Raw genomic sequence first — 23,856 nt, forward strand, 5'->3', positions numbered from 1 at the left:
TTTTGACGGCAATTATAACTGATGCTGCGTCACTCTGTATCCCTCAAACGAACGGATCGCCTTTTAAACGACGTATTCCCTCGGTGGAATGAGGAGTGTAAGGAAGCTCGCAAAAATCAAAATAAGGCTTGGAGCCACCTTCGCGACTCTCCAACTTTCGAGAACTTAATCAACTTCAAGAAAATAAAGTCGGAAGGTAGAAGAACGCGCCGCCGTGCTAAAAGGGAAAGCTGGCAGAGATTCATCTCCAGCATTAATTCATATACAGATGAAAGAAAAGCCTGGAACAGGGTAAATAAAATAAAAGGCCGCGAAACCCATCCTCTACCATTAGTAAATACACAAGGAGACAAACTCATTGACCAAGCTGATTCTCTAGGCGCACATTTTGAAAAGATTTCAAGTTCATCCCACTACTCAGATACATTTCTGATATATCAGAAACAAGCGGAGCGACTGCCTCTGGATCGTAAAGGTAATAGAAATGAACCCTACAATCGTCCATTTAATATGGCGGAATTTCAGGCTGCACTAAATGGTTGCAACAAGTCGGCTCCAGGAAGTGATAGAGTCTTGTACGAGATGATCAACACCTAAACCCCGAAACCCACAAAACACTACTATCACTCTTTAATTCCGCGTTCTCTGCCGGTTACATTCCATCCGCATGGAGGGAAGCAATCGTCATTCCTATTCTCAAAGAGGGCAAGGACCCTTCCTCAGCCAGTAGCTATAGGCCTATAGCCCTGACAAGTTGTATATGCAAACTCTTTGAGAAAATGATTAACCGGCGCCTCATCCATTTTCTTGAAAGCAACAAAATACTCGATCCCCTACAGTGCGGTTTCAGGGAAGGTAGATCCACAACAGATCACCTTGTCCGCATCGAGACAAATATCCGTGATGCCTTTATACACAAACAGTTTTTCTTATCAGTATTTTTAGACTTGGAAAAGGCATACGACACAACTTGGCGTTTTGGAATTCTCCGTGACCTGGCTGGAATGGGAATCCGAGGCAACTTATTAAATGTGATTCAGAGCTACCTCTCTGATCGCACGTTCCGCGTCAGAGTTGGTAACGTCATGTCTCGACAATTCACACAGGAAGCTGGTGTACCACAAGGTGGTGTGCTGAGCTGTACACTATTTATTGTCAAAATGAACTCGCTCCAAACTGTCATACCACGTACAATGTTTTATTCTGTATATGTGGATGACGTACAAATAGGTTTCAAATCATGTAGCATTTCTATCTGCGAGCGACATGTACAGCTTGGGCTAAACAAATTATCTAAGTGGGCTGACGAGAATGGATTTAAACTAAACCCACTAAAAAGCACGTGTGTTCTCTTCTCGAACAAGCGAGGTATATTACCGGACCCCACTATTTATCTTAATCGACAACAGCTACCTGTGAGCCGTGAACATAAATTTTTAGGCCTCATTTTAGACTCTAAATTAACATTTATCCCCCACTTAAAGTATCTGAAAGCGAAGTGCCTGAAGACAATGAATCTACTGAAGATCTTGTCCCGTACATCTTGGGGAAGTGACAGGAGGTGCCTCTTAAACTTGTACAAAAGTCTCGTACGGTCGCGCCTTGACTACGCAGCTATAGTCTATAACTCTGCTACGCCTAGTGCTTTGAAGATGCTAGATTCTGTGCACCACTTGGGTATCCGTATTGCTACAGGTGCCTTCAGGACTAGTCCTGTTGAAAGCCTGTACGTTGAGTCCAATGAGTGGTCTCTGGATCTCCAAAGGACATATTTAAGTCTCTCCTACGCCCTGAAAGTTACATCAGACATCCAACATCCATGTCATTCTACCATTCGCGACATGTCCACTGTCAGGCTGTTCCGTAACCGCCCAGCCAACCGGCCTCCTCTGTCTCTCCGGTTAGAAGCACTGTCAGAAAAAACAGAGGTCCCACTTCTAGGGGATGTACTAATGGCCCCTACCTTGCTTCCACCGCCTTGGGAATGGCACACTATTCAGTGTGACATCTCTTTCATAGAAATATCCAAACAAGCACCGGAGGCACATATACATTCCCATTTTCTTGAACTCCAGGACAAGTACTCCTGCACAGAATACTACACAGATGCTTCGAAGTCCACTGCTGGCGTTTCTTACGCAGCTCTCGGAGACTCATTTTCTACATCTGGGGCACTAAATCCACACACATCCATCTTTACAGCGGAAGCATATGCTATACTCTCGGCTATTCAACACATAAGGCTCACAAACGTCGCTAGGGCTATTGTCTTCACAGACTCATTAAGTGTGGTCAAAGCCCTAAGCAATCTACGGAAACACAAGAACCCCGTTTTTAATGAACTCTACAGCTTATTGTGTTCCGCATATATGTGCAACCAAATGATTGTCGTATGCTGGGTACCTGGCCACAAAGGTATAAAAGGCAATGAAGCTGCTGACAAAAATGCTACGTCAGTAACCTTTAGCGATACAGACCCAAATATCCCCATCCCTGTCACAGACCTAAAGTATTTTCTACGCCGTAAGCTGAGGAAGCATTGGCAAGGAGAGTGGGATACCCAGGTACTAAATAAGTTACACATGATAAAACCAAAACTAGGGAACTGGATAACTGGGAAAACGGCACGATATAAAGAAGTGCTTGTTTGTCGATTAAGAATAGGACACACTTACAGTACTCACTCTTACCTCTTGACTGGGAATGATCCTCCGATTTGTAGTAAGTGCGGCAATATTCTGACAGTTGTCCATGTTCTTATTCAGTGCCCTGCTATAGAAGCAGAGAGGAAAAGGTATTTCCCTTCTGCATATCGTGAAAACATACCCCTTCACCCATCATATTTTCTTAGCCATGAACCGCTTTTTAACCTGAAAATAGTTTTAGAATTCTTAAATGAAGTAAACACCCTGAAAATCATTTGGCCAGGTAATTTTAGCAAGTGATTAACGGCCCTTGTATTCAAGGGCTCCCCTCAAGCCCTACTATTACTGTTATATGTGTTACATCATACGTTTTTAACGAAACCCATTTGCCATAGCCCACATCACTAACTAGGTAGTGTCATTATTTTACCACTTACATGTTTTACGCCATTTACAGCGACAGTTTTTTAGGCCCTTCTACAGCCATGTCAGATCTACTTAGAGGAATTTATTGTCCACGCCATCCACAATTCATCGATAACATTACCATTTGTCATGGCGCTCTTTGGCCATACCTGGCCCTTGCGCCATAAAACACCACACATCATCATCATCAACATACAGCAGTTTCACATATTTCCTCAAAGCACAGTCTAACCCTCGACATCCTTGCTACAAACATGTTAACGATGTGGCATGTGCTCCACTATTCCAAAATCGACCCTCAGTGAGAGAGCCTTTCTCAATGCGGGTCAGAAAACTTTGTGATGAAATGAATGTCCCAATCCTCGAACATTGCCTAATGGCTCCAGTAAAGCTGTTACCACCGTGACAGTGGCAAATCGTTGAATGCGACACATCATTTGTAGATGTAACAAAACACGCCCCAGACGCAGAGCTTCAGTCGAAGTACACCTGTCCAGAGTTTTACACAGATGCGTCGAAATCATAAGCCAGCGTCTCTTACGCGGCTGTTGGCCCATCGTTTTCTGAATCTGACGTTCTACACCCTGAAACCAGTATCTTCACGGCACAGGCCTATGCATTACTGTCAGCTACTAAACACATCAAGAAAGCAAAGCTCCCAAAGGCCATTATATTCACAGATTCCTTAAGTGCCGTGAAAACTTTGAAATCGCTACGGAAACAGAAAAATCCTGTGATAAACGACCTCTATTCAATGCTCTGCAATATGTATGCTTCTAACAACAGGTTGTAATATGTTGGGTGCCTGGGCAGAGGTGTATAGAGCGTAACGAGCTTGCGGATAAATTGGCAACTTCCATAGCAACAAAACCTAGCAATTCTTCCATACCCGTTCCTGCCACAGACTTAAAGCCATTTCTACGCAAAAACTCGGAAACGATTGGCTACACTTATGGGATGAACAAACACTGAGTAAACTCCATGTAATTAGGCCACTTTTAGGCAACTGGCCATCATTAACAAAGTCACGACGTACTGAAGTTCTCTTTTGCCGCCTTAGAATAGGACATACATATGGTACACATTCATACCTTCTAACTGACGCTGAACCTCCCCTCTGTGGCAGATGGGCGGAAACGCTGACCATATTCCACGTCTTGCTGGAGTGCCGGGAAGCAGAAACAGAGCGAAGAAGGCACTTTAGCATACAAGCACCATATCCCCCTACATCCGACACTGTTTCATGGCCCAGAACCTCTGTTTGAAACCAAGGGAGTGCTTAACTTTCTAAATGATGCTGTGCTGCATGTTATTAGCCCGAGAAATTCGTAGCCTTCCCTCTATCTAGAGGGTATTGCTGCGGGTGTACTGTTTTATAGAGCACGTCCCTCCGGGCCCTTGTGCCCAAGGATCTGACTGAGGCGGTAATGCTGATGGAAGCGACGCATCTTTCATGTTATTTCATTCTAGCGTATATTTTATGGTCATCGCTCTCATCAGTCGTTACTAGCATTCTTTTAATGCTTGTACATTTTATGCACCTTACACTGAATATTTTAGGCCTCTATACAGCCTCGTTACATTTTACACTTTTTATTCACCACGTCGTGGACTTTTCCATACCATTTCTTGGCGCTCTTTGGCCATCCCTGGCCCTTGCGCCAAAAATCCCTGCACATAATCATCATCATCATCCGCCACCCGCATCGCGCGCCGCTTGCCGACGCCGGATTTTCTGCGACACGGGGCCCTTAACGATATCGCGTTAAAAAAAAAAAAAAAAGAACGTGGACAGCTTGCACTAGTGGCGCAAGCAAGGCTGCAGCAAACAGTGGAGTTGGTGATCGACCTAGCTTTTCTTCCAGTTTTGCCAGGAAATGCTAAGTGCTGCTATACACGGTATTCCGAATCAGCTCCCCGCGGACGCGCTACCCGCTTCAAGATGAGCGGCTTCTTCTTCGGTCGTGCCATGTCAAGGCTACATGTACTCGCCACAGAATCAACGAGATTTGTGCCGCCGCACTTTATTTACGCAACTGATAGCGAATTATTTTAGGCTTTTTTGGAGCCCCGTTGCATTTACCTTTTGTAACTGTCCACTCCTTTCGTAATACATTGAGGGCCCATCACCATATCTCGCCCTTGCGCCAATAAAAAACCACGTATTATTATTCGATTTCTAAAGCTTCATATTTGTTTTCGAGCACCAGCCTGTATTCGTCTGTTTTTACCCTACCCTACCCAACACTTCTATATCCTGCATTATGCTGAGTTCGGCAGAATGTATTTCATTTCTTGTTTCTTCATTAGCTCTTTACCAGGTCTATTCCAGTAGAAGGTATTTATTATTCAGAGTCTATTCATTTCCGCGAATTCTACCGACATCTATCATCTACTGCTCCTGGGAAGAATGCTGTAGTTGTCTATAGCTTGTTGCCCAGCCTGCTTTCTCCCCACTATTGCTTTGATGTCGCCCATGAATGCAGTATACTGTGTTTATAACTTTCTCATTGCTAATTCAACATATTCATAAAACTGTTCCATTCGTTCGAGCATAGGCATGTACTACATCTAATATATATGGCCTATTTAGCTTTATTACGACGCCTCCTATCTTTTCATTAATGGTGTAGAATTCATCTATGCGGCCCGTAATGTCCTTATGAATTAGAAATCCTACCCCGCATTCTCTCTTATCTGGAAGAATTGTGTAGCGGAGGGCGTGGCCGTTAGTCTGTATTGTATAATCCCAACCAGTTCTTCTAACCTCACTAAGGCCAATAATATCCCAGACAATGGATCTGATAATTCTTCAAGAATTATCAGGCAGCAGGATTAGCTGCTGAGCTAATCTAACCTAACTCGAGAGGGTTCGTCTGTTAAACGTTGCCGGGTTCAGTTTCCAGAAATTATCAGAACCTTCTGCCGCGTCGCAGGCCTGACCACCCCATTGGTCAGGTGCTCCGTAGCCTCTGAGGACTAAGGTTAATTGCAAGAGGTAATTGCCAAATTCTGGGGTATTACGTGCCAAAACCACGATCTGATTATCAGCCAGATTGCACTCCGGATTAAGTTGGACTGCCTGAGCTTATTTAGCGTGCACCTAAATTTACGTACAGGAGCGTGTTTGCATTTCGCCCCCATTAAAATGCGGCAAAAAAGAGCGTTACGGGTTGTAGGCTTCGGCCATCTGTGTGCTGGTAGTTCGAAACAACCTGCTTTGAGCATTTACCTTATATATTCGTGTTTTTTCGTAATCGTAAAGAGGTGTTGTCACTAAACGGGGTTGGTTTGTTGATTTCTTGATTCGTTATCTCGTTGTCCAAGAAGAGCGATCGCTGTTGCTTTCATATATATTTGTTCACGCAAGCACGCCAAGCTGCTGGTGGATGTCTATAGTCCTCGATACAGTCCCTGTCACCGCTACTCAGATTCGGCTTGGTAGCACACTCATGGATTGTCGACCTCGGTGCCCTACATGGCGTGAGATATGACTGTGCGTGACGTCAAAGCTTTTCCCAGAGATTTCCGAAAATGACACGTGCTCAGAGTCCAAGATCATGCAAACAAGCTGCGAGGCTCTCTTCAGCGTTCGAATTATTTATTTCAACATTGTTTTTCGAATACTGTGTCAAGCAGTCAAGTATATACGGTATTACATGTTCTGTAATCGAATGCACCGCTGCATGCCAGATAGGCCTGGGCAATCACGATGTTTCAAAGCGAACACGCGACTTATCGCAAGACTAGTACTATCGTCCGTAAGGTGGAATATAACGTGGAAGACAGCAAAATGTCATCCAGCCGACTTGTTATCACCAAGCTACAAAGGAAACCCATGCAGGTTTTTGACAAAGATTCGCAGTTGAAAAACGCGAAGTATAGCAGTATTCGCAAGCCGCGGGAAGCCCAAGGCCCCGGTATGGGCACTGGCGGTACAAGTGGTCAGTTTCACCACAGTGGGAGGACAGAGGCCGGTGATCGGTTGTGTGCGAAACATCCGACTTCCGAGTGGGCGTGTGTCTGTCGTCGACGTGGTGGACCGAGAAGTCAACGACTTCTGGGGACAGTCCCCTGATCCTGTGGATGGCCGGGTCTCGGCTGGCACTGGATTCTTAGTGCGGATCCTTGGAGGGGTCTGCTACATCCGTGAGGGCATGTACCCAGCACCTCCACCTGTTTGTCACTAGCTTTCAGAAGTAGGCTTGTGGGTTTAATGAACCGTAGAGCAGCGGGCTCCTGGAAGACGTCTGCGTCGGGGCTGGCTCTCGAGCAGGGAAGACCCGCGGGGTCGTCTTTGTACTTTTGGGTTCGACCCACTACCGACAGGTGGTTGTATGCTTTGTATCTCGACATGCAAGCATGAAAGGCAATGTAGCTGCAGATGAAAGTGCCACGGCAGCAATTTTTGAATATATAGACAGAAACATAGTTATCGCTCCTACAGACCTAAAGCCTTTCTTGCGCCATGAGTTGCGGAAATATTGGCAACGGCAATACGTGTCAAATAAGCTACATATGACCAAACCACGAATAGGGATGTGGATATCAGAAAAAATAAGACACAAATTTGCAAATTAATGATAGGATATACCTATGGATATACCACCTTACTGGCAGAGATCCTCCGACGTGTGACAGGTGTGGCGACATACTTACACTCCTCCATGTTCTTGTCCAGTGTCCTCAAATAGAAGCCCAACATAAAGCGCACATCTCTCTTCACCAGCATTATTTCTGATCTATGAGCCGCCTATTGATTTTAAAACAGTCTGAAAGTTTTAAGACGATGTAAAACACCCATGTAAATCATCTGGCCAGGTAATCTGCAGCCCAGCTGCAGTGCGAAATGTTTTACAGCCCGTGCCTCTCAGCCCTTGACTTTGAGGACACAGGTTAATAGCAAAATTCTGGGGTATTACGTGCCAAAAGCGCAATCTGATTATCAGCCAGGTCGCAGTAAGGTACTCCGGAATAATTTGGGCCGCCTGAGCGTTTTTGCATTTCGCGCCCATCAAAGTACGGCCGCCATGCACGCCCGCGATCGAACCCCCGACTTCGAGCGTAGTAGCATTACGGGTTGTAGGCCAGCCTCGAGCACGCTTCTCTGGAAAGCGGGAACACTCGATATAAATAGTGCTTCGGCCATCTGAGTGCTGGTAGTTCGAAACAACTTGCTTTGAGCATTTACCATATATACTCGTGTAAGTGCTGCACTATTCTTTCGCAATCGTACAGAGCTGCTGCTATTAAACGGGGGTGTGCCAATGCGGTCTAAATTTTCTGGCGGTTTTTTTTTATTTCTTGGTCCAAAAAGAGCGATCGCTGTTGCTTTCATGATGCTATATTTGTTCACGCAAGCACAGCAAGCATCTGGTGGCTGTCTATAGTTCTCAATACAGTCGCTGTCACCGCTACTCAGATACTATCCATCGGTGCCCTACATGGCGTGAGATATGACTGACATCAAAGCTTTTCACAGCGATGTTCGAAAGTTCGATGCTCAGACGCTGCATGCCAGATAGGCCTGGGCAATCACGATGTTTCAAAGCGAACGCGCGACTTATCACAAGGCTTATACTATCGTCCACGGCGGACATGCACCATAGACGAAAATATGACACATCAGTTGTCCGAAATCCCGCCAGGTGGAGTATAACGTCCAAGACAGGACGTTATTGCCAGAGAAAATTGCCAAAGAAAATATCTACGATAATTCTAGGGGAAGCTCTTTGTTGTTTGAAGCCAGGACGGGAGTATTGCGGACTAAGATGTACCGAGTCAAGTACCAAGGTATAGACACGTTGTGCTGTGCGTGTGGAGAAGAAGAGGAGACGGCTGAACACCTCATACTTTTCTGTAAAGGGCTTAACCCTACAGTGCAAGGCAACGGGGCTGATTTTTTCAAAGCATTGGGGTTTAGGGACAGTGAAGGCAAAATAGACTTTAAGCGGGTAGAAATAACCAAACAGAGGTTATCTGATTGGTGGATAAAATCAAGGCAGGGGTGAAATTTCACCCACCACAAAGTACAAAATATGTGAATAGTCATGGCTAGGTGGCGTATGCCACCGCCCGGTTTAAAGGGTTCAGCCTCATCCATCCATCCAGGAAAGCCAAAAGGCTGGTGGAACAGGGAGATGTGGAAGGCAATCGACGAACGAGGGAAAGCATCCCGAGAACAAAGGCAGGCAAAAAAAATGTCATAGTTTCGCCCTAAGGGCGAAGCAATGAATGCGATAGCAACACACCAATGCCATACGAAGTAAGGTGAGCGGCTTTGGTAGCAATATGAATTCTAGTAAACATGAGCTGATTAAGTAAGCAGGTGTGCTGCGGCGTAAGTAGACCGACATGAAGAGAGACTCGATGACCACGAGGAGGCGCGTGTGAAACGGTGGTGTTGATGAGAAGCGCTTCCCGTGGGCAGCGCGTGCGAAGGGACACACCTGTAGCACTGCACTGCCGACCCGGGCAGCACAAAAAATGCAGTGCTGCCGCAGGATGAAATATACCACGGGGAAAAAACATGATTCAAATAATAGTTCACGCAAAGACTAAAGGTGAAAGCGTGGTCATAGGCGTATCTACCAAGTGCCCCCCTCCTGTCAGAAGTCGGGGGGCAAAGTGTGCAACTTGCCCACCCACTTTTGAAAGCGGGCACTTTCGGCTGCATGCTGGAAAATTAAACAAAACCACAGCTGCAGCTAAATTTTCTTTCGTAATAGAATGGCCGAGTCAGTAATGCTTTTCTTTGCTATGTATCCCCTGCTCGGGCAGCGAGGATTGTTTTTTGTGTCTCCTCGGGAGGAACTGTAGCGGACGACACGCGGGATTCTAGTACACACTCGTGTTGCGGGGAAGTCCTGGCGCTGGGCAGTTCCCGCCCTGACAAATGTCAGCTTGCACTACTATCATCATGCCCAGTGTTTTGGGACCCCTATATCCGTATTTGGAAACACAATCAGCCGCGCCCAACGACTGGTGTGGTTTACGGTATGAAATCGTTGGATTTTCAAATGGTGGAACTATTTAATATATGTCCGGAGACAGCCTACATAGCGTTGCAGTCTCAGTATCTTATCACCATCAAAAAGTCAAATAAATTACACCATCTTCCCGTAGGGGAACCCTGAGTAGTATGCGAAGCAGCCATGGGGTTGACTCAAGTTCCCATTAGTTTTCAGATCGGCCTGGCACTGCTGCCGTTTCGTGGCAGCGGCTCGAGCCCTCTTCTCCGCGGCGCTATCAGTGGCACTCATCGCGGCGTTGCGGGAGGAGAATGAGAGGACGAAGCACCTGGGGATTATTCGGGCAAAACGCCGGAGGGAGGGAGTGACATAGCCCCGAGCATAAGATGCTTCGCATCTAATAAAACCTCTTACAGGTATAACTGTCGAGTTTCACTGTCTAATCACGACTTATTGTAGATATGTTCGTATAAGTGACCTAGGTCGAACGCGCAGAGCCACTTAAAGAGGCCCTGAACCACCCCTCGGGCTTGGTAAAATAACATAGTCTGCGGGTAGCATACGCTGCTGTAGACATCTCAGCCAAGTTTTGCTGTCGTAATACGTAATAAAGCACATTCCAATAAGCCACGAGTCCACTGGCTGCTCGTTGTGGACGACCGCGTTTGGCTTACGTTTAGTGCGTCGTAGGCACCAAAATCGGAAGTACTGGCGTCTGTGTTAACATCCAAAATGAAAAGAACAGCAGAGGTTTATATTTTGAAAAAATGAGGGGCACTCTTTAGGTTGCTGATTAGTCTTTTTCTCCCAAATAGTATGCGTTATACACGCCATTTAGTTGTTTCCCCCGGGTATTATCGGTGAACTATGTGGGGCATGGTGTTTTTATTTATTTGAAGTACGAATAAATGTTTACTCTGTGTAGGTTCATTACAGTTTGTAGAAAGATATTCATTGAAGCGTTCCAGGGAGTCATACTGCCGCCAATCGAAATCTTTCCCTGACTCCTAAAGCAATAGCACGAGATAATCTTAAGCGCAATGCGTTGCGATACATTCACTTCCCTGCTTTTAGTGGAAGTGTTCCAGACAATTACTAAACCCTCATTCTTCCATGTGTTTTCGTGCATCACACGAGATAATTAGGGGCGTGATATGAGTAATATGTAGGCAATGTTCGAAATACCTGGTTTAAATGCGCATTTTATAATAGGATACGTATGCAACTGGTCCATTGCCCGTACAGATTTTTCACAAAGCTTCGCAGTAGCAGTATATAGCAAACGGACCAGAATGATTATATTTAATTATTTAAGCATAATTTCATACTGAAGTTATGCCGCATGACAACCCAAGCGAATGAAAAAAAAATGCAACACAGGAGACAAAACTGTTTCTCGATAAATTCATGAGGATAAATACGCACCTTGTGTATGCCACTCTCTTTTGTCTTTAATTATAAGCCAAGATTAATATGTTTGCTGTGTCGTAACCTATTGCCAAGGCACGTCATATTCTGTGTGTCCACAAACCTTCCATGATACGAATTGTTGGGAACCCAACACCCAGAGGGACCCACGGAGCTGTACAAAGCATGCAATTTCAACCCGTGCAGGAGTGCGTGGAGTTGGGTTCTCGAGCCGTTTTCCGTGTGAGTCCCGGCGCCACCATACGTCCTCGTATTGCCAGCTGAAGCAGGTGAGTGCAGCCGTGTTCTTCACATTTCACGGGCGTCTTGACTGTCAGTCAAACAGCGTCGCGCTAGTTTATACTGCCACACAGTGACTAGTGAACATGTAGGTGGAACAGTAGTTCAATGTTAACTCTTATTTGCTGCGATACATAATGAACGAATACCTTTGCGCCAGAGCCATACAACTCCTTCGGAGTGAAAGAATAACAGCGCGAAAAGACAAGGACGACAGCACGCATGTGTGCGTCTTTTCGCGCTGTTATTCTTTCGCTCCGAAGGAGTTGTATGGCTCTGGCGCAAAGGTATTCGTTCACTATGAATTTAACTAGCGCGACGCGCTTGCGCAAAGTCGCGGGCAGCCCCGATCGGCGTGAGAAAAATAGGAAACAAAAGAAGTACGGGCACCTGCCCACGCAGGTACCCGTGGAGACGCGAGAAGAGACTTCGCGGAAAAAACCGCAAAGTCTCATCTTGTCCCCCACTACGCCCGAGTGGCGGCCCTCGTCTTTCGAACGCCATGGGCGCTGCGGCCTGCAAGTCACTGCCGGCTCCCAGGATTCGATCGTGGGCTTCGAACCCCATGGGCGCTGCGGCTTCTTCGCGTTGCCGGCTCCCAGGATTCGAACGTGGGCCCTTTCGAGTGCGAGCTCGACACTCTACCCACTCGGCTAACGTAGCGGCACGGTAATCGCCTTACGAAAGGCCACCAGCAGCGTGAGGATGCTTATCGCCCGGGTGAGGGGGACAAGTGCGTGCTACGTCAACGCTTACGTTCGCTTATCGTCTAAGCGAATAGTGACGCGATATCTGCGTAGCAAGCTGTTCGCTGGCATTCTGAGGAAGAGAAGCGGCGATTTGCGCATGTGCCAACATAAATCGAAGCACAAAAAATTTCGCATGGGCTGCAATGTGGCCTAATTGGACCTAACCGTACGAATGGAGTGAAGCACATGGCGTCGTTATCATCGCCATGCACGGTGCTAGAATCGGCGGAACATAAGCGACCCAGTAAGGAAGGCGCTGCTAGAGGACCGAAGTAACTTGGAGAACATGCACAACATGGATACGCGTTTCACTGGTTGTGGTTCATCAGTACAAACCTCGCCTACTCCTATTTCATCGACAGGTGGCGTAACCACAAGCAGCGGTTAATCATTGACTAGATGGAACTGTAGAATTGAAGCTGCAATAAGCGTGATAGGCTAAAGAAGGGAATTACGTTGTAAGAGGTTCGTTGCCCTCGTATGCCTGCAGGACTGCTTGTCTATGTCTGTGTTATAGCTGCGGCCTCTTCGACGCAAGGACCTGTAGCTCGAATTGGATGCCAATGGTAGCGTTGGTTTCGTGTCGTTCTGCTTGCACAATACACCGCACGGCCATAGAATTGATGGCATTGCATTCCCAATGGTGTTCAATTGCCGGAGCATCTTGGTGTGTGCTGTGTTGCCCCGATTTTCGCACATTGCGCTAATGATTAGCTCCGCTTTTTGTGTAAGGCTGCAGATCGCAGACCCACATGTTACTGAGGCGAGGGTGGCATACTGAAGCGGTACAAATTTCCTGGGCATTACATCTGAACTGCACCGCGCATGAAATTTTGAGTTTCATGAAAGACGCATATACATGAGCGCTAGACGTACCGCCCATGTACAGTCAGCGCGGAATAAAAAATCGACGGTATTATTAGCACTGCGTGTAATTCGCAGCTTCAATGAATGCACTAAAACAATGTGCGCCGCGGAAGACATGGACGCTAGGGCTGGTTTGGATAGGCTGTCGAGATAACGCGGTGGAAACATACGGTGCTTGCAAGTAATGTGTAATTGTGAAGCATCCTTGTACACAACTGCCACTATAGACCACCCTGTCAACTATGCTTGCAGGGCAAAGCTTCACACGGACCAAAGAGCAGACTAGGACACAGATAGCGCAGTTCAGGAGCCTGAAAGCAAACTGCAGCACTCCATTGGCCAGCGTCGGCTCATCGACATCATGCCATACCTACGGGTTTCTCGTCAGAATGTGAGTACATGAATGAGCACCGTAGACAGATAATACAGAGAGGTCGACCTGAGCTAGTGTGCGCTAGTCTGCTAGGGAAGGATGATACGAAGAGTGTTGAGTGCTTATGTACATTAGACAGTAGCCCCATTAGAGCCGCTTCGTGTCTTTCAGAAACTTAAACCGCCCTTTAGTTTCCCGGCCCATGTGGGCCGAGGATAGCGTCCTCCAACAGTGGTTGCCTGCCAACGCTAGCTACGGAACCTGTCAACGTTCGCAACTGTAGATGTTGATTTGAGATCCAAATGAAATCGCCGTCTAATTCCAAGTTGTGGGATTTCTTCGTAATTCCAGGTATTTGAAGCTGAGTCGATATTGGTGTCCATGGGCGTGAGTTCACTAGTGATTTAACTTCTGTCGGTACTCTCTGTAATTCAACGAAGTTCATAAATGAGGTCTCCAAAGCTTTTCGTAGGGCTGTCTTGACTGTGCGTAAGAGTGTTGGCCCCAGCATGGTGAACGTTCCCTTATAAACTTCCATTTAACTCCACCTTCTCTGAAGTAGTGCAGCGCACGTTCGTTTCAAACTGACTCCCAGATCCCTTTTGAACGTGAGACAGTTGTCGGAATGTCGGGTGAATTCTTGCTCTGCCGGAAGAACAATAGGATGCTGAAGTGTTCCGCCCACTCTGATCAAGTTGTCTTCATCTTTGTAAGGAGCAAATTTCACTAAGGTTGTACTAGACGCATAACCTTCGCCAAACTCAATTTCTTGTATCTTTAACAGTGGTGCTGTTATCCTTGCGTTTTGAATGAAGCGGAATATCCAAGCAGTGATGTTCATGCTCTTGGTAAGATTGTTAATACTTGAGAGGTATTCTTGGATGTCACTTGTAATATCCTTGTTTCTTCTCCAGTTTTCTCAGTTCAATTGGCCAAAACTAGTGTTGCTTAATATCGCTGTTGACCTGGTGAACTCAGGGCTTGTATTTCCTTTACTCTGTTCGATACGAAAGGCTTCCATTTATCAGTGCCTGAGTTTATCCATGCAAGAACGGCTGTTGAGTCAGAGCAGAAGTGCGTTTCGTAGTCTCTCGATTTGTCTTCCTACACAGTCTGCATGAGCCCTGTTGCCGTCACTACTGCTTTCTTTGTCTCTTTTCGTGCATGAACTGCAACTTCATATGCCAATATTATGGTTACGGCAGTTAGTAGCGATTGTACGTGGAAGACGTATTATGTTCAAAAGACGAAGAGTCATGGAACTAGTTCTTCCACAACTGTTGGAAGATTAATTTGGCTTTCACTGTGAACAAAGCCATATTAGTCATAAATCTGAGCTGCGGTCTTTACTACATTCCTTTTTGCCGGGGATGCCACGAGTCGCATAAATTCAGAAGTATCAAACCCGTACATGTCAGGACTCCAAATATCGTCGTCATTCCCGCAGACCAAGAAAGTCGTCGACATCTTCAGTCGGCTCGTCATGCCTTCATCTTCTCCTTTTGTATTCTCAAAATGAACTGTGGCACTACGAAGATGCGGCTCCGAATTGTACACGATTCATCCTCCATATTATTTATCTTGGCAATTCTTTTACTCGTTTCAGAAGACTTTCGTACCAAAATTACCGAAGTGCATTGCAGTCTACTTCAGCACGATGAATTTGCAAAAAGGCCTTCCCAATGTCAGCTGTAACTGCAATGCTGTAGGTTTGGTGCTCGATGACCGATGGATTCAAATTACGTCCTGCATGCAAAACATCCTTTAAAGACAGGCGTCAAACATTCTCTCTTGTTGTTGATAACTGCCCTGTGTGGTAAGTAATAAACGCGTCCGATACCTCCGTTACTGGGTACTTGTTCCGCAAAGCCATTTTCTTCATCTCTAGTTCAACAGCGTTATCCTTCCAGGGGAAGCGCACTTCATAACTCCCGTCAATTTTCTGACGTAGTCTCTTTTTCGGGCAGTATTCCCATGTGGCCCACATCCAAAAACGCTTCGAGATGTTTGAAAGTAGGAACCTGCCAGTAGTAGTCGGATCCAATAAGACCACCTATACTGTCGCTTGAAGTCTGGTGCCTATTTCATGAAGCATTGAGTCTGGGAGGTAGAACGATGTGCCCTTACAGATATTAGGAACTTCTAGGGCCTCCACTCGTATCTGCTTTCCATCATACCGATTTTTTAAAAAAAGTTTCACACTTCGCAGTAACTTGGGAGATGAGGAAACTTCGCCAATTGAAGACAAGGTCATGTTCTCTGCTCTCAAAAATGCCAAAGTTTTCTCGCCATGTCATCGGTGAGGAATGTATGTTGCCTTCCTCCGTCGATAAGGCAACGTACCTGGCACTAATGACTTGAGCTCCGAGCCCAAACTTTATCCGTGAAATGTTAATCTGATTCGCAGAAAAGGCAAGCTTCCTTATGAGGTTCAAGTGTTGTCGTTAACGCAGCAGCTGAGACGACACGACGCTGAGTAAATTCCGTTTTGTTTACCTTGTATTCCTTCACGCCCGAACATCTCTGAGTAATTTGAAAATCGACTTCTCTACTAGTCACTTCCCACAGGCTTTAACTGAAACAGTCGACTCATGTGATCGTTCACGGCAACTTCCTTGCGTCCAAAATGTTCTTTGAGCAAGTACACAGCAATTTCACAATTGCTATCTGTCATTGAGAGGCCAGTTATGCTGTCCTCTGCCTTGCCGACAAGGTAGCTCTTCAATTGATCAACGTTGGACTGATCCCAAAAACAGCGCCAGTTTCGGAAGCTTTCTAGTAAGGATATTCGCGTTCACTGCTTGGCCCAAGCGCTTGAGTATCGCCCAATGACTGTTGCATTTCTTGGATGCGTGTGATAACTGTAGACTTTGCCAAACATATAGATATTTGGTAGCTGTCCACGCTTTCGAGCTCCGGTTCAAGTTATTCGTGTTCTACCAATTGTTCCATGGCGCTGCCTCTTTGTGCACTCCGCTTTTTCTTATGGCGAACCATTCTTGCGTAGGCCTATATTTGCTGTTCCAAGGGCTGATAGTAGCGGTAGAAGACGTCGGGTCTGAACGTTAGTGGACTTAGCTGCGTCAATCATCGTGAGCGCAGCTTCTTTGGAGGTCCCTTTCGGTCAGGTCTTCGTCCTTGGAAGGCGCCATGAACGTTAAGAAGTATTCTTTGTCTTCTTCGTATAAATCTCTAACACCAGGTATTTGAAGCCTCACTAGTGGTCTTGGGGATGTTGGCGGCATGCAATCTCTTTAGAAAAAGCACAGTCAATGTTGGTGTGAGTGTCTGGCCAGCAATCGAAGATAGGTTCGCACTGGTTCAGAAGCCGATTGGGCGAGCCCGTGCAGTGTGGCAAGCCAGGGCACTGCTTGTGCTTGCAGGCTTTCCAGCGTGCGCATACAAGCTGACCCCACGGTACATAGCACAGGCATGCTGTAGCATATGTAGCCCACAGAAAGTGCCTAGTACACTTCAGAGGGACCCCATCTCAGTCCAGATATAACACGAAGGACATGTATGAAGTTTAGCCCTAAGCACGGTAACATGTTTTGTCCAAGAAATATGTGGTTGGTGACATTGACTTACGCATCAATGCCCGCACTGCACACTCAGCAAGTGAGAGTTGCAGGCCTCTATGGCGCAAGTACCTCGCCGTGATGGTAGCCTCACGTTGAAGCCATGCAAGCACTTGTGGACGTGTGACCCCCGATACAAATCTCATCTGATATCAATCTGATATCTCGCCCTCCGTAGTCGACATGAAAACGGTGCGGCTACGGAGTTAACTGCACAGCCACGCATACATCCGGCCACCAACTCCGATATCTTCAAGCGCCTGAAGAATCGAATGGTGGAAGACATTGTCGTAGGCACCTTTAATATCCAGAAATACCCGACGACGGCGTCTTTTCTCCTGTTGGACAGAAGATACTAGGTCGATCAGCCTCTTGGGAATTCGTTGATAAAATCAGGAGATCCACCACGTTCAGTACCATCTGATGCATTGCTTTACCAATACAGCTTGCCAAAGCTATCGGCCGATGCGGGCATTTGTCAACAGAGAGCCACAAGACGACTGCACTTCCAGTTGTCAGGCACAGTCGCTGATTCCCACGTAGAGTTGAAGAGCGACGGGAGAGTTTCTCGAGCTTCCCCACCAAGATTACAAATCGCGGAGTACGCGATTCCATCTCGTCCTGGACAAGATGACCGGCGGGAAGCAGATATCGCAGCGTCGAGCTCGTGGATAGTGAAAGGCGCATCCAGACGGTGATCACTGGAGTGGGGCATAGGGGAAGTTCCCTTATGGTGTATATGTGGAATCATTCATTCAACCCATAACATTCGCATTCTTTCCTTTCCCTGGCAGTTAACGCAACGTCGAACTGTACATAATTGCAATTCATTGGGCTGCCAGTTTCATACAATCGTTAAACGACACCCTACCGAATTACAATAACTGCGTCTACTAGTTTGAAAGCGTTACGTAATAATTCCTTCGCGCGCGACCACTTCATGTTCGCAGAAATGTTGTGAATCGCGGCAGCTTGCACGCTGCGTCCCGTGACACTTTACTGTCCATTGTTCAGTGTGCGACGGTTCATTAGTGCTAGCGCTCTTAACCGCGGGAAAACGCATTGCGCAAGCCGGCCGCGAATCGTGACGGACAAAGGTTACACGCACCTCAATGGGCTGTCTGGTGGCGCCGGGACTGCCACGGGAGACCGGCTCGAGGATCGAACTCCACGCACACCTGCACGAATTCAGGAAGTTAATTTGGCGTTGTATATAGATCAGACTTATTGCCAAGATGCATGCGTATCTCAACGTACGACAGGCCCAGAAATAAACAGAATTGACGTTAGCTGTCTTGTCGAACATTTGTCCCTGTATCAATCAGTCGCATGTTCCCTTACTGGAGGTGATACATACAGCGGCAACATCCAGTTTCAACGACAATGTTATGCTACTTCTTGAAGCGGTCTGCGCTGGCTGCATGAAAGAGGTAAGATAAAATGGCGGACGACAGCCGCCTCACTGAGATCAGTCTTCCTATAGCCGTTCTAGTTAGAAACGCTAAACTGCCTATTCCTACATGAGGTCACACTTCTTGTATGTACTGTTTCCCAAGCATAGCCGAGCGTCTGTGTTTCGATGGAGTCGGTGCGCTGTAGCACCAACAGCCCCTACTAACTTCGCGAGGTTTCCAGCAATTTTCTCCTGCTTGATTGCCGAAGGTAACAGCCAGCCGGAACAGGTTGCGAAACAATTCTCTAAGCAAGTTGTTTGACATTATGCGAATATTTACAAAAACAATAAAAACGCCGCCTCCGTGCATTGATTGGGACGTATCATTGCGGGCGGCTCGCCCATGCGCAAATCGCCGCTTCTCTTCCTGGGAATACCAGCGAACAACTTGCTACGCCGATATCGCGTCAGGATTCCCTTCGACGATAAGCGAACGTAAGCGTTGACGTAGCACGCACTTTTCCCCCTCGCCCGGGCGATAAGCAGCCTCACGCTGCTGGTGGCCTTTCGTAAGGCGATAACCGTGCCGCTACGATAGCCGAGTGGGTAGAGTGTCGAGCTCGCACTCGAAAGGGCCCACGTTCGAATCCTGGGAGCCGGCAACGCGAAGAAGCCGCAGCGCCCATGGGGTTCGAAGCCCACGATCGAATCCTGGGAGCCGGCAGTGACTTGCAGGCCGCAGCGCCCATGGGGTTCGAAAGACGAGGGCCGCCACTCGGGCGTAGTGGGGGACAAGATGAGACTTTGCGGTTTTTTCCGCAAAGTCTCTTCTCGCGTCTCCACGGGTACCTGCGTGGGCAGGTGCCCGTACTTCTTTCGCTTCCTTTATTTTTCACGCCGATCGGGGCTGCCCGCGACTTTGCGCAAGCGCGTCGCGCTAGTTAAATTCATAGTGAACGAATACATTTGCGCCAGAGCCATACAACTCCTTCGAAGTGAAAGAATAACAGCGCGAAAAGACAAGGACGACATCACGCATGTGTGTGTCACCTTCTCGTCCTTGCCTTTTCGCGCTGTTATTATTTCACTTCGAAGGAGTTGTATGGCTCTGGCGCAAATGTATTCGTTCACTATGAATTGCAACAAATAAGCCTTCACATTCAACTACTGGCCATGTTCATGAGTCACTGTGTGGTAGTTAAACTGGTGCGACGCCCGGAAAACGTGAAGAACACGGCTGCACTCACCCGCTTCATCTGGCGATAGGAGGGCGTCTGGTGGCTCCGGGACTCACACGGAAACGGCTCGAGAACCGAACTCCTGCACGGGTTGAAATTAAATGTCACTCCGGGTGTTGGGTTCACAACAATTCATATGAGTTCTGTAACACGGAAGGCTTGTGGGCAAATACAGTATATGAAGTGCCTTGGCATTATGTTACGACACAGCAAACACATTTATCTTGGCCTATATTAAAAGAAAAAGGAGAGTGGCATACAAAGGGTGCGCATTTATCCCCATAGAATTATCGAAATGGAGACATGTATGATGCACGACAACACATGGGAAAATGAGGGTTTAGTAATTGTCTACGGCACTTGCATTAAAAGCAGGAAATTGAATGTTTCGCAACGCATTGCGCTTGAATTTATCTCTATTCTCACAGAATTTCCTGTTGCTTTAGGAGTCGGGGAAACATTTCGATTAGCGGCAGTAACTGTTTTCGCTGCACATAAGTAACCTACACAGTGCAAATTTTCGATGCACGCCACCAAAAAGTGGCCCTCATTTTTTTTTTTTCAAAATAGAAACCTGTGCTGTTCTTGCTCCTGCTGAGATACACTTAATAGTGTACCTCTTATAAACAGCCTGAACATGAAGTCGACAAGGTCAGAAGTGACACAAGCTTTTATAAAAAAGTTCAAGTCAGTGTTCTATTGGTATTTAAAGGTAATTCAATGCGTTGAGCATAAGCGGAGTTAATGGCAATCAAACACGGCCTCCGCTGTGCTCCCCTTCCTCCTTCGATGCACTACGAAGGCTACGGCGGAGTGGGGTGGGGCCACAACGCTCCGCCTTCGAAATGTCACCCGTGGCACGCAGTTAACATCCAAAATTTCATTTTGGACGCAAGCAGAATCGCGATTGTCTACAGCGAGCAGCCAGTGGACTCGTGGCGTATTGGAATTATTATTACGTAATAAAAGCACACAGAACAGAGCGAGGATCATGGCTTCTGTTGAAACGAGAGCTCCACAGCAGCAGGTTCAGGGCCCTGCAAGTTCGACCAAGGTCACTTTCACGAATATATCTACAAAAAGTCGTGATTGCACACTGAAACGCAACAGTTATACCTGTAAGAGGTTTGATTAGACTTTTTGATGGTGATAAGTTACTGAGACTGCAACGCTATGTAGGCTTTCTCCGGATAGAGATTAAATAGTTGCACCATTTGAAAACCCAACGATTTCGTGCCGTAAACGACGCCAGTCGTTCTCCTGACCTCCCCCTCTCCTGCAGGTTAAATAAGCTGATTGTGTTTACTAATACGGATATAGGGGTCCCAAAACACTGGGCATGATGATAGTAGCGCAAGCTGACATTTGTTTGTACGGGAATTGCCCAGCGCCTGGCCTTCCCCGCAACGCGAGCGTGTACGAGAAGACAGCGTGTCATCCGCTACAGGAGACACGAAGGACAATCTTCGCTGCCCAAGCAGGGGATACTCTAGTAGAAGCAGCAGAGAAAAGCATTACTGACATGGCCACTCTATTACGAAGGAAAATTTAGCTTCAGCTGTAGTTTTGTTGGACTTTCGAGCATGCAGCCGAAAGTGCCGGCTTTCATAACTGGGTGGGCAAATGGCACTTTGCCCCCTACTTTTAACAGTGGGGGGAAGGGGGGGCACTTCCATCCCCCCCCCCCCCCCGGGTAGATACGCCTTTGACCAACGTTCACTTTCACCTTTAATCTCTACTTGAACTAATATTTGAACCATGGTTTATTTCCCGCGGTATATTTCATTCTGCGGCAACATTACAATTTTCCCTGCCAATGTTCTCGTGATGCTTTCTCTCGTTCGTCGATCGCCTCCCGTATCTCCCTATTCCACCAGCTTTTTGGCTTCCCTGATGATATGATGATTAATTGGCATTATGGCTTTGAAACGGGGCGGGAACAAATAGTCACCTAGCCTGCTTGATTTATTCAGGTATAATATACATGTTCTTTATCTAGCATTTTTGTATACCTCTAATTATTCTTTTTCTTTTTGAAAAACTTACCTTGTACCGCTACCTATGATTTTAAGAGATCAGGTCGTATCCATCTTTTCCCTGCTTTTTTTTTCCACCAGTACTCGAATCGTCTCTTGCTTATCTCTACGGCTGATCTGTTGATGTTTCCTTCCACTTTAAACCCAAGCGCTTCTAGGAGTTGCACGTTACCTACGGTTCTCGCTGGGTGGATCCCGCCGCATTCCATTAGGATGTGCTGAGTGGTCTCTGGATCTTTACTGCAGCATACACATGCCTCACCTATATAGTTCCGAATATTTGCTCCGTTATGTTTTGGTCCTTAGGCAACCGGCTCAAGCCTCAAATAGCTAGGCACTGCCCTTTGCGTTATCGTACAAATTTTCCCATCTCATTCTTGTAAATCTCCATTGTCCTTTTTGTTTCCTGTCTTTGCATCCAATTCACGGTCTCTATTTCTCTCACTTTCTTTCTGATGACTCCTGGTTGTCTATTTACAGTTTCGATTATCCTGTACTTGGTTTCCAACTATCTTGGCCTCTTCCTCCGTTCTGTGTCCACGCTTTTCATGTAGGGATACATGTGCACTTTAGCCGCCCATTTATTTTCATCCATGTTCCTGAGCCTTTCTTCAAAACTAATTTTGCTCTGTGCTTCTCTGACTTCAAAAGAGGCCCAACCCATGTCACCCTGCACTGCCTCATTTGTGGTATTACCGTGGGCTCCCAAAGCCAACCGCCCTACTGATCTTTGGTTAACTTCCAAACCCGACAAGATACCCGATTTTAAGCATAGAATGGCATTTGCGAATGTTGGCGCTGGCTCCATTACTAAAGTATTATTGCGCAACAAAAAAACATGGACGGGAGAGAAGAAGACACACACCAAGCTCCCGTCCATGTCTTTTTGTTGCGCAATAATACTTTAGTATTGGATTACCGACTTGCCCGGAATGCTGCTACCATTACTCCTTTCCAGATACCACGCACAACTTCCTACTTATTGTGGCCCCACAGTGCTCCGTGTTTCATTATTGCTGCATTCCGCTTCCCCTTTATTTTCATGTTATCTTGGTGGTACGCCGAGGTACTTATATTGCTTCACTATAGGTATTACTTGCTGTTGAATTGAGACCACGAAGTTACTCGTCTCTTCATTAAAGATCATAATTCCTAATTTCTCTGTGCTAAACTTAAGGCCTATTTGTCGCTCCGTTCCCACAGATATTCGCAAGTATCTGTAAATATTTTTTTATTGTCCGCTAGTAGCACGATGTCGTCTGCGTACATCAGTCCAAGGACCTTCTGTTGCAGCATTTGTCCATTACGCATGTAGGATAAATCAAAACCTAATTCGCTGTTTTCCAGTCGTCTTTCTATACCCTTGACGTAAAGCGTGAACAACAATGGTGACAGAGGGCATCCTTGCTTCAATCCTTGGTGAATTCCCACCATTTCATTACCTTTTCGACCTTCCCATACCACTTGTACTTGGTTGTCTCTATATATCTCCCTCAGCAGCTCCATGAAATCGTCATCTATGCCTACGTATTGAAGAATATCCCATAACAATTCCCAGTCTACGCTGTCATAAGCTCCTTTAATATCTAGAAATGCTATCGATAAAGGTCTTTTCTGAGCTACTGAAATCTCTATTCCATTCTGTAGTTCGCCCAGTACATCGTTTTCCTCCACCCACTTCGACAGTTCTCATTTTATGGCTTGCATTGCCATTCTTTATATCACCGACGTTACTGTAACTGGCCTGTACGAGCTCGTCTTATCCTTATCTCCTTTGCCTTTGTAGATGAGATTCATCTTGCTTTCATGCCATCTAACGGGAATTTTCTTTGTTCTAATCACTTACTCTACGGCATTAGTCAGCAGTGCCTTG

The sequence above is a fragment of the Dermacentor silvarum genome, chromosome 11 (assembly GCF_013339745.2).
Source record: "Dermacentor silvarum isolate Dsil-2018 chromosome 11, BIME_Dsil_1.4, whole genome shotgun sequence".
Lineage (NCBI taxonomy): Eukaryota > Metazoa > Arthropoda > Arachnida > Ixodida > Ixodidae > Dermacentor > Dermacentor silvarum.